General features: G+C 50.8%; 1 protein-coding gene across 1 annotated transcript in view; it reads left to right on the top strand.

Annotated features, from left to right (window-relative positions):
- The window catches only part of ATP8B3 (ATPase phospholipid transporting 8B3), a 335,474-nt gene that overhangs the window by 195,749 nt on the left and 127,458 nt on the right, over positions 1-12,267 (top strand). The window lies entirely within an intron of this gene.

Below are 12,267 nucleotides of genomic sequence, written 5' to 3'. Positions count from 1 at the left end.
GATTCCGGTAACCCAGATATCCAAACTTTTTTCAGCTATCCGACCGGATTCGGATCTCTGATACCTGGGTCCAAATACGGATAGCTCTATGTGGATATTTGGCCGCATACCCGGATATCCGCGGATATCCGAATCCGAATACTGTAACTAAGGAGATGACATAATTGAGCCAATCAGAGGGCTCCCAGCAGAAGCCCTAGCAACCAATTACAGAGGGGAACTCTGGCCAGCCCCCCCCCCCCCCCCCCTGCATATAAAGAGGCGGCCATGTTGAGGCTATTAGTCCTTGCTTTGTGACTGCACACTGAGAGACACTCCAGTGCTGTTTGGCTAAAGCAAGTGCATTCTACTGTGTTAAACCCAGCATTTTTGCACATTCACACATGTACTATAACACTGTTTTATTGTTGTTTAGCTAGTACTTTGTTGTATTGTGATTTCAGTTAGTTTGTGTGTCTGTGACAGTCTTTGCTGCAGCCTGCGGCATCTCTGCTAGTTAGGTGTCTGTGTCTGTGTGTGTGCTGTTTGTGCACACAGGCCAGGCCTGTGCTATTGCCTTAGCTACAGTATAGTTTAAGGCATAGGGATTACTGTATTATTGTGTAGTTATGTAGTACTGCAGTGCTAGTTGTTAGAGTAGTACTGTCTGTGTTAGCTTACTAGTAGAGATGTTGCGAACGGTTCCCGAACTGTTCGCCGGCGAACATCTCAAAATGTGCGGGCCTTCTACTACTTCCAGGTCGCAATGACCTGGAGTAGTACGCCTGCGCTGCCTGGCGGAGCACGTCCTAGATCGCGCTCCTGTTGCCGGGCACTTTCTGCGCATGTGCGTGACGTCATGAGTGAACAGTTCGGGCCATCTCTACTTACTAGTACAGATTACATTACTGCATTTCTGCTGTGCTGCTGACTCTGAGTGTCAGTGTGTGTGACAGAACGTTAGTGTGCACACAGTGTTTTCTACTCTGCTGTCTGTCACTCCGTGCAGATTCATTCAAGTCCAACACCAATTACCTCCAATTTCAATAAAGTGCAAGTACCCCACATCTCTCTGGTGACATCATCACACAAACTTGCACTATGTCTGCTGGCACTGGCAGCTGGGGTAAGGGCATCAAGGGCAAGAAGAGAGGGAACATTGCTGGCACCGTCACCGCCAGCAGTTCTGCCGCACCAGTGTCCATTCCACCGCTAGCCACTGGCCGTGGACGCACTGGGCGCCCAGCTGATAGGAGGAGTTATGCTGCAGATGCGCAGCAGCGTGTAGCGGCCATTTTTCAGCAGGGTCTGCGCCGCAAATTGGAGGAGAAAGACGCCGAGCCTGTGATGCAGCTGATGGTGGATGAGCAGGCCAACACCTCCACCCCCACCACCACTCCTGTTTGCAGGAGCAGCAGCAGACGCCCAGCAGTGCATGGGGACTCGTCGGTCATCATGTCGACCCCAGCCGGCAGCCTAAGCTCAGTCAACGCGCTCTGTAGTCCAGAGTCAGACACTGCGAGCGCAATCAGGGCTGTTACCACCACAAACGCCCCCGCCTCAGCAGCAGTGTGAAGGCCCACCACTGCCAAGCGCTGCTGGAGATGGTCAGCCTGGGGAAGCACAGACTGACGGCAGACCACATCCTGGTAAAACTCCAAGAGCAGGAGAGGAGTTGGCTGACCCCCAGAGGCCTCAGAGTCGGAGAGGTGGTGTCCGACAATGGGGCCAACCTTGTTGCTGCCATCCATCGGGGAGACCTCACCCACATCCCCTATCTGGCCCACGTCCTGAACCTGGTGGTGCAGAAATTTCTGAGCACCTACCAGGGGATGGACCCACTTTTGAAAGCGGCTCGGAAAACGATGGGTTATTTCCGCCGCTCGGGCGGTGCCTCAGCGGCCCTGGAAGGCGTGCAGAAGCAGCTGAACCTGCCACAACACCGTCTGATCATAGACGTTCCAAGACGGTGGAATTCCACCCTGGCCATGTTGGAACGTTTAGTTGAACAGAGGCAGGCTGTCAACCGATACCTGGCCAGAGCCACCGCGGACGCCACCGTGTTCGGGACTGGCACCACCCACCTCCCGGACATCATCCTCAATGCAGAGTGGGAAAAATGCAGCTGGTGTGCTTGGTACTGGCACCCTTCCTGGAGGCCACCAACATGGTCCGCTGGGACCGTGCGTCGCTGTGTGAGTGGGTGACCATGGTGTGCATGCTGGGCAAGGCCCTCGATGCTCTGCTGGAAGTGGGAGAGGCAGCCTTGATCCAGCAGGATCAGCAGCAGCAACCTTCACAGTCCACCTCTGTGCATCAGGAAGAGGAGGTTGAGGACTTGGAGTTGGAAGACTTGGAGGAGTTGGAGGTCCCTGACCTTGAAGATGAGTCGGCAGACCAAGTGCAGCTGCAGTGGTGCGGGGGTGGAGAGAGCAGGGGGAGGCTCAGGAATCAGAGGAGGAGGACAGCACTGGGGGTGATGATTCAGAGTATGTGTCAGCAGAGATGACAGCCCTCTTCCGCATGGCAGCGCACATGCTGCAGTACCTGCGCAGTGACCCAAGGGTCAAGCAGATGCGTGCTCGGGAGGATCACCCTGATGCTGGACCCACGGATGAAGGGGAAGCTGCATCATTTCCTGCCTGCAGGAGGAGACCCTGTGTGCCGAATGATTGATTTGCAGCGGTCCCTGGTTCGGCGCTTGGAGGAAGCCTTCCCCCAGACTTCCCACCCCCCTGTTGTCACAGTCCAGCCAGCACAGCAGCAAGTGCCTGCGTCCATCAGCAGCAGGCGCCCATCAAACCTGCTGTCTCTCACAAAGGTGCTGTATGTCACGCCGGTACAGCTGCCGACTGAGGAGGTGCCTGCAGCAGCATGTGGCTATCAAAGCCAGAACCAGCTCCTGACCCGGATGGTGGCAGACTTACTGTATAGCACACCCTGGCAGAGCATCTTTGAAAGTGGGAGGGAAGAGGTGCCCAATACTGTATGTGATGTGTGGAAGGGATAATGTGAGCTGGATAAACATAAATAAATGGGCTTACCTCTAAAAGAAGGGGTTAGCCCAAATAAATTAACAACATTTTTAAAAGAAATCAGAAACTTGGATGATAACGCGTTTCGCGAATCTTAGTGTGCTTCCACAGATTAGATAACAAAAAGTGTCTTAATACTAGCGTTTTGTAAGCAGGGAGCGCCTCCAGAGCTCTCTAGTATTTTGTTATTTGATCTGTGGAAGCGGACTGCAATCCGCAAAACGCTTTATCATTTAAGTGTCTGGTTTCTATTAAAAATGTTGTTAATTTATTTGGGCTACCCCCTTCTTTTAGAGGTAAGCCTATCCAGCTGGCATTATCCCTTTCACACATCACATCTTGGGTGCCTCCTCCCTCCCAGTAATATCCCACACTAACCAGCTCGGGGTGTTAGCCGAGTACGTTGGTTCCATGAAACCCTAACAACCCCTTTTCTTTTCCTGGAGAGCGACCTACATTGTCGAAGACTCAAGAAGCCAATAGAGATGGCCCGAATGGTTCGCCGGCGAACTGTTCCCGGCGAACTTCCAGTGGTTCGCGATCGCGGAGAACCGCAAACTTTTCCGGAAGTTCGGTTCGCCCCCATAATGCACCATTAGGGTCAACTTTGACCCTCTACATCACAGTCAGCAGGCACATTGTAGCCAATCAGGCTACACTCCCTCCTGGAGCCCCACCCCCCCTTATAAAAGGGAGGCACCGTCGGCCATTATACTCACTCGTAGGCCTGCAGTAAATAGAGAAGGGACAGCTGCTGCATACTCTCTCATAGGGAAAGATTGGTTAGGCTCTTGTAGGCGTGTTAGCTTGCTCCTTGCTGATTCTTATTGCTAAAATAGCACCCCACAACAGCTCTTTTGAGAGCTAATCTTGTTCTTGTGATCTATTTTTTTTTCTGTGTGTCCCACTGACACTTGTGTTGCATAGACAGCCTTGATAATCCATACTGTGTGTGTGCCACTGCCAGGCCCAGCACATTCAGTGACTACCTGTGTGTGTGACAGGTGCAAATTGTAATACCCATACCCATTACTGCATATACCTACCTACCTGTTGTTCACAGTACACCCACCCACCTACGTGAGCGCACGCAGTGTCACTGTGCCTGTCCACTACCTGTCTGTGTATGTGTGACAGGTTCGCATTGTAATACCGAGTATTGCATATACCTACCTACGTGTTGTTCACAGTGCACCAACCCACCTACCTACATGAGTTGAGCGCACACAGTGTCACTGTGCCTGTCCGCTACCTGTCTGTGTGTAATAGGTGCACATTGTAATACTCATCACTGCATATACCTACCTACCTGTTGTTCACAGTGCACCCACCTACCTACGTGAGTTGAGCGCACGCAGTGTCACTGTGCTTGTCCGCTACCTGTCTGTGTGTGTGTGACAGGTGCGCATTGTAATACCCATTACTGCATATACCTACCTACCTGTTGTTCACAGTGCACCCACCTACCTATGTGAGCACACGCAGTGTCACTGTGCCTGTCCGCTACCTGTTTGTGTGTGACAGGTGCACATTGTAATACCCATTTCTGCATATACCTACCTACCTGTTGTTCACAATGCACCCACCTACCTACGTGAGCGCACACAGTGTCACTGTGCTGATACCTGTCTGTGTGTGTGTGTGAGACAGGTGCACATTGTAATACCCAGTACTGCATATACCTACCTACCTGTTGTTCACAGTGCACCCACCCACCTACCTGAGTGTCACTGTGCCTGTCCACTACCTGTCTGTGTGTGACATGTGCACATTGTAATACCCATCACTGCATATACCTACCTGTTGTGTTCAGTGCACCCACCTACCTACGTGAGTGCACGCAGTGTGATATACCACTCTGTGCATACCTGTTAACTGCACCTGTGTGACTGCACATTGTATTAGTCAAGTCAGTGCATACTTTACACTTCCCCCCCCCCCCCCCCCGATATGAACGCAATGGACAAAACAGGCAGAGGAAAAGGCAGACCCAGAGGAAGGCCACCCGTCAGATCTGTGCGAGGTCGTGTTGATGTGATTTCGTGCGGCCCTCGACCAAAGTACAGTGCTCAGAAGAAGGCCCGTCCCATCAACTCCCAACATTGTCAGGACGTGGTTGACTATTTAACACAGAACATCTCATCTTCCGCAGCCACCAGCGCTACTACAAGCACCACATCCATTCCATTTGAAACTTTGCAGGAGTTAATTGGTGGGGAATTAACTGATTTACAGCCATTATTGTTACAACCAGATGAAGGCGCTAAGCAAGTTACACCACCTCATATGTCTGAGTTAGGCGGCGACACTATGGACGTAACATGTGAAGATGATGAAGTACCTGCTGTTGGTGCAGTTTTTGAAGTGTCTGAGGCAAGCGAAGCTGGGCAGGATGATTATGATGATGACGATGATACAGATCCCACATATGTTCCCAATAGAGGAGATGAACAGGGGGACAGTTCAAAGGGGGAGTCAGAGAGGAGTAGGAGGAGACGAGTTACTGAAAGAAGCAGGGGGAGCTCGTCCTCAAAAACAGCTGGTGGCAGTGTCCGGCGCCATGTATCGCCACCTATGTACAGCCAGCCAACATGCCCTTCAACGTCAGCAGCTGATGCCACCAGTGCCATCACCCCAGGGGGGCTCAGTGGTTTGGAGATTTTTTAATGTGTCTGCCTTAGATCGGAGAAATGCCGAGCTGGATAAAACATAAATAAATGCTGTTGTCTCTGCCTCCAAAAATTGAGCCGTGGAAAGGCCAACACTCACGTAGGGACAAGTGCCTTACGAAGGCACATGTAGAAAAGGCACAAACTGCAATGGGAAGACCACCTGAGCAAAAGCAGCACACAATAGAAAAGCCACCCTCCTTCTCCTCTTCCTCCTTCAGGTGCAGCATCTTCAGCCGCTTTCTCCCTTGCACCTTTACAGCCACCCTCCTCCACTCCGCCTCTGCCCTTGAGCGGTTCTTGCTCCTCTGCCCACAGCAGCCAGGTGTCCATGAAGGAAATCTTTGAGCAGAAGAAGCCAATTTCTGCCAGTCACCCCCTTGCCCGGCGTCTGACAGCTGGCATGGCAGAACTGTTAGCTCGCTAGCTGTTACCATACCAGCTGGTGGACTCTGAGGCCTTCCGTAAATTTGTGGCCATTGGGACACCGCAGTGGAAGATACCAGGCCACAATTATTTATCTAAAAAATTGTACAAACTATGAGATAGAATAAGGGAGGGGTGAGACCTGATTGAATACAAACAAGTCTTATTCCAAAATACAAAACTTTATTCAAAAACTTACTTATTATTTCAAATTTTAGGAATAAAACTCCCACCATGTTGGCCCATCCCCCACCCCTTCCATGCACGTTCCCACCCAGGTAATCCCAGACACACTCCCCCTCCTAATCACCAATACCCCTCTGGATCCTGTGCACCTATGATGCTGGCTGCGCAGCCCTAATAGATACAGAAAGATGGCCAAATAGCTCAATCTGAAATAATGCTGCTGGATATGTCACCAGCGGAAATTATAGATGTTATAAAGAGTCCATTTGAAAAATTGGTTCCAAAAATATTCATCCAACATAAGTAAGAGCTCTCTTCATATCATATGACATCCTCCAGTATATAGAGTCCATGCACACAAAAAGCATCCAATGGAGCAGACAGAGTTCTCAGCGTCTCATAAGGCTAGTAAATCACCTCAGTATTGTATGTTAGCATAGCACAGCACAGTCCTGTATTGCAGCATAGCATAGCACATGCAAGGTAGCTCATGAGAAGCTTTGCGAGAAGCACATCAAGCAACAGTTCACCATATGTCAATATTATGCAGCATTGAAGGCACAGCAGGTGCTGGCCAGTTAATCAAACAGAAAAGTGCAAGAGATGCATGGCAACAGTTCATGTGCAATCATTGTTAGCAGTGTCTCTGTGCAAACAAATGGCAGCTGAGATTAATTGGTGAGGCTTATGCCCATAGGGCTCTTACTGTATCCACAAGTGTGAGGCCTTGACGTGTTCTCTTGGAAAGGAGCCTGGAGAGATTAACCGAGTCTCTGGTGATGATGGTGTGGAGAGGAGGGTCGGGTGCCCGGTTTAGGCGGCATGGAGTCACGGAGGAGATACCCTCATGGCGGAGGACGGCGTCCTCGATCGATTTCGCCGGGCTTCTTCAGGAGGCGTGTCTCTTCTTGGACTGCGTTGCCTCTATGTGCAGGCCGCCGTCCAATCCGGCCGCAGGACATGGCCTCTCCCGCCACCACACCAGGGCCAATGCGAGCGGAGGGGCGGGGCAGGCAGACACGACGGGCACGCCCAATAGCGTACCCGGCTCGTCCGCCAGGCCCCACCCCCGCACCCAGGCCCCGGGGAAGGGGCAGGAGACACTAAAGCAGCCGGATCAGACAGCGGCAGCACAGAAGACGCAAGCATCCCACATCCCATCTCAAAACAGTACTCAAAAAATTCATAATCTCTAGGGCAACTATTATTCAAAATAAAGAAACCATCCATATGTACAGATAGTTTCAAAATATGAAAAACAAATAAACTTATACATTAAATCACAGCCTATAAAATTCCGCTCAACCTCTACATTTAAACTGACCCCATCATTTAAAAAGAAGAGACATGCATGCATGCATATCTCCATCCAGATGGGGATCTTGCCAATATCGGCATATAAGTATCTCAAAAACTCTCTCTGTAAATATAATGCGGAGAACTGAATATGAGATGCTCCAGCAGGGAGCCCCGGGCCCCTCCCTCTAGGAAAGCAACACAGACCCAACAGGTGTGGAATACACAAACAAAAGTCACTAAGGTGGGAGAAATGGAACGTAACTTGTGTTCTCATTGAGGCCTGGCAACTTAGTTGCCTCTAGATCAAATATCCACCGTGCCTTTCGTTGTAGAAGCAAACGGTCCATATTGCCACCTCTTGCAGAGTTATGGATCCTGTCCAAACCAACAAAGCGCACATGTTGAACCCTACCATCGTGAGCGGACTTAAAGTGCTTCGCCACGGGGGTAAGGTTATTATAATTTGAACTCTTAATGCTTGCAATATGTTGCGAAATTCGTGTGCGAAATTCATTTTTGGTCTTTCCCACATAAAAGGCCCCGCAAGTGCAGAGCAGCAGATATACCACAAGAGTAGTACTGCAGTTTACATAATGTGGGAAACACCAGTCGCGACCATCCGGTAAGCGGACCGATCTTCCCACCTGAATGTATCGACATACGGAACATCCCCCACAGGTATATGTACCAGTCACCTTACAATGCTTATTGTTGGCTTGAGGATCCACAAAATGACTGTTAACCAAGAGATCCCGCAGGGACGGTGCCCTCCGGAATGAATAAAGGGGGTTTTTTGTTAACATTGCGCTCAATTTGGCATCGTTAGTGAGGATGTGCCAATGTTTATCTAATATCCTGGAAACCTCTCGATGTTGTGCCGAGAATCTAGTACAGAACCTGATTGCCTCTGACCTTTCACGGGTGGGACATCTACTCCTATACAACAAGGCGGATCTATCGCTAGCATTAGCTCTCCTATATGCCTTTACAAGAGCCTTATCCTTGTAGCCTCTTTGTCTAAATCTCGATCTCAGCTGTGCGGCCTCCCTCTGGAAAATATCATCTTCTGAACAGTTGCGTCGAACCCGCAAATACTGTCCAGTAGGAATTCCATTAATAGTGTGTCTAGGATGGAAACTTTCCGCTCTCAAAAGTGCATTTGTTGCCGTTTCCTTTCTATATAGACTTGTGGAGACGAAGCCAGCAGTCGAGACCGAGATCAAGAGATCCAAAAATGGAACTTCCACCTTGCTCATGTGCATAGTAAATCTAAGGTTCCAAATGTTTTTATTAATGGTAATATTAATAATTAATAAATAATATTTATCTAAAAAGGCGATATCCAAACTGTACCGTGAAGTGGAGAGGCAAGTGGTGTCATCTTCGGCACACAGCGTTGGGTCAAGGGTCCACCTGACCACGAATGCCTGGTCTGCCAAGCACGGTCAGGGCTGCTACATTACTTACACAGCCCATTGGGTCAACCTGGTGACCGATGGCAAGCAGGGAGTACGTGGCTCTGCAGCGGACCAACTTGTGACACCTCCACAGCTTGCAGGCAGGCCTCCTGCCACCTCCTCTCCTCCTGCTACATCCTCTTCGCTGTCCTCCTCCTCCTCCTTGGCTCAGTGGCAGTTAAACTCTACTGGTGCTGCCATCTCCTCTCCAGCTACACAGCCCCATCTCCCCAGGTCCTACGCTGCATGCCAGGTACGACTGTGTCACGCCATCCTAGACATGTCTTGTCTCAAAGCGGAGAGTCACACTGGACCAGCTCTCCTGGCTGCTCTTAACAAACAGGTGGATCAGTGGCTGACCCCACACCAGCTGGAGATCGGCAGCGTGGTGTGTGACAATGGCAGCAATATCCTTTACGCTTTGAATTTGGGAAAGCTGACACATGTACCCTGCATGGCACATGTGCTGAATATAATCATTCAAAGATTTGTGTCAAAGTACCCAGGCTTAGAGGACGTCCTGAAGCAGGCCAGGAAGTTGTGTGGGCATTTCAGGTGGTCTTACACGGCCATGGCGCGATTTGCGGACATTCAGCGGAGAAACAAGTAGCCGGTGAGACGCTTGATATGTGATAGCCCGACTCGCTGGAATTCGACCCTGGTCATGTTCTCTCGCCTGCTAGAACAGGAGAAAGCCGTCACCCAGTACCTCTACAATTTCAGTAGAAGGACACAATCTGGGGAGATGGGGATGTTCTGGCCCCCGAACTGGACACTGACGCGAAATGCATGCAGGCTCATGCGGCCGTTTGAGGAGGTGACCAACCTGGTGAGTCGCAGTGAAGGCACCATCAGCGACTTGATCCCGTACGCTTACTTCCTAGAGTGTGCCGTGCGTAGAGTGATGGATCAAGCTGTGGAGGAGCATGAAAAGAAACAGTTATGGCAGGAACAGTTGTGGGAGCAATTTTCATCACAATCAGATGTTTCATCAACACCTGCGGCAGCACAGAGGGGGGAGGAGGAGGAAGAGTCGTGTGGGAAAGAGGAGTCAGACTCGGATGATTAGGAAGGTGTTTCTTTGGAGAAAGAGGATGCGGCGGTAGAAGAACAACTACAGCAGGCATCGCAGGGGGCTTGTGCTGCTCAATTGTTCGTGGCTGGGGGGAGGAGGAGGACTTACTTGACCTCACTGAGGAAAAGTAAGAGGAGATGGAGAGTACGTCTGGATCCAACTTTGTGCAGATGGCATCTTTCATGCTGTCCAGCCTGTTGAGGGACCCCCGTATAAAAAAACTCAAAGGGGATGAGCTGTACTAGGTGGCCACGCTACTAGACCCTCTGTATAGGCACAAGGTGGCGGACATGTTACCAACTCACCTGAAGGCAGAAAGGATGCAGCACATGCAGAACAAGCTGGCAACTATGCTTTACAATGCGCTTAAGGGTGATTTCATGGCACAATTCAATAAAGGTACCACTGAGAGTAATCCTTCTCCCATGTCCACGCAGGCAAGGACAGGACGCTCCAGCGATCTCATGGTGATGTCGGACATGCGGACCTTTTTTAGTCCAACGCCTCGCCTTAGCGCTTCCGGATCCACCCTCCACCAACGCCTGGCAGGTTACCGACTATATGGCCTTAAGTGTGGATGTAGACACTGTGAGCAGCGATGAACCCTTGGACTACTGGGTGCGCAGGCTTGACCTGTGGCCAGAGCTGTCCCAATTTGCCATCCAACTTCTGTCTTGCCCTGCCTCAAGCATCCTGTCAGAAAGAACCTTCAGCGCAGCTGGAGGCATTGTCCCTGGGAAGAGAAGTCGCCTAAGTCACAAAAGTGTTCAGTATCTCACCTTTATCAAAATGAATGAGGCATGGATCCCGGAGGGCTACTGCCCGCCCCCGAAGACTAAGTCAGTCCCCACACACAGCATCTCTGCCTGCACGCCGTGTGACTGGCTGCCTGCCCCAAGACCAAGTCGCTCCCCACACAGCATCTCTGCCCGTAGGCCGCTTGACTGCCTTCTCCGCCACCACCAACAGGGTCCAGGACTCTAGGCGGATTCCGGAATTTTTAAGGCCGCTGCTAGCAGCGGCCGCTATGGTAATTTTCCTGGTGCATGTACATGGCTGCCTAATTTTTATGTCTGCACTGCGGCTGCAACAACAAAACAAAAGGCATGTACATGTGCCCATTCCCCTTCGTGATCATTACCTTGCTGTGGTGAAGGGGCTTGCGTATCACAATGAAGCAATGACCGACGGCTATATGAGTGCCTCGGGGGGTGGCACACCAAAGATAATAAGGTTGTTGCTTCATTGTGGACAGACCAAATTTGATCAGCTGGACAGTCACTGTTCTGTCATTCAACTACCTTAGCCCGGCGACCATATGGGCTGGAAAGCCGCCATCACCTGCACTCCCATCATGGTGCGCACCAGTCTAGCACGGCCATCACTACACAAACAGCTGTTTGCAGTCACTGCATACCATTCACTGCATCTTTGACTGCACATTGTATTATACCTGGCAGTCAGTGCATACCTTTCACTTGAATGGATGGCAGACTTGCCCTCCATAACAGATTCTCGTTAAAGGTAGTACAGTCTATCAGTGTCATTACAGCAGGGCCTCAAAAGTCCTCCTGTATTGTTATTATTGGTCACTACCTCGGGACGTGCATGCCATGCCTGCTGCCTTCCTTGGATGTGTGGTAGCCGTTCCTGCTCCTTTGCCCACAGCGTGCCTGCTGCCTTCCTTGGATGTGTGGTGGTGGTAGCCGTTTCTTAGGATCCCACTCCGGACCGGAATCGAACCAGGATTCCCCGGCCATTACCCGTGGTCACTCGTAATGGCAGACTTGCCCTCCATAACAGATTCTCGTTAAAGGATTTAAAGTTGATTCATATCACATATACAGCAGGGCCTCGAAAGTCTTCCTGTATTGTTATTTTTGGTCACTACCTTGGGACGTGCATGCCATGCCTGCTGCCTTCCTTGGATGCGTGTGGTAGCCGTTCCTGCTACTTTGCCCACAGCGTGCCTGCTGCCTTCCTTGGATGTGTGGTGGTGGTAGCCATTTCTTAAGCTCCCACTCCGGACCGGAATCGAACCAGGATTCCCCGGCCATTACCCGTGGTCACTGGTCACTCGCAATGGCAGACTTGCCCTCCATAACAGATTCTCATTAAAGGTAGTAAAGTCTGTCTGTGTC

This window comes from Hyperolius riggenbachi, chromosome 1, assembly GCF_040937935.1.
Source record: "Hyperolius riggenbachi isolate aHypRig1 chromosome 1, aHypRig1.pri, whole genome shotgun sequence".
In the NCBI taxonomy this organism is placed as follows: Eukaryota; Metazoa; Chordata; class Amphibia; order Anura; family Hyperoliidae; genus Hyperolius; species Hyperolius riggenbachi.
Note: the sequence above shows the minus strand (reverse complement) of the source record. Positions and strands in the feature narration are given on the sequence as shown.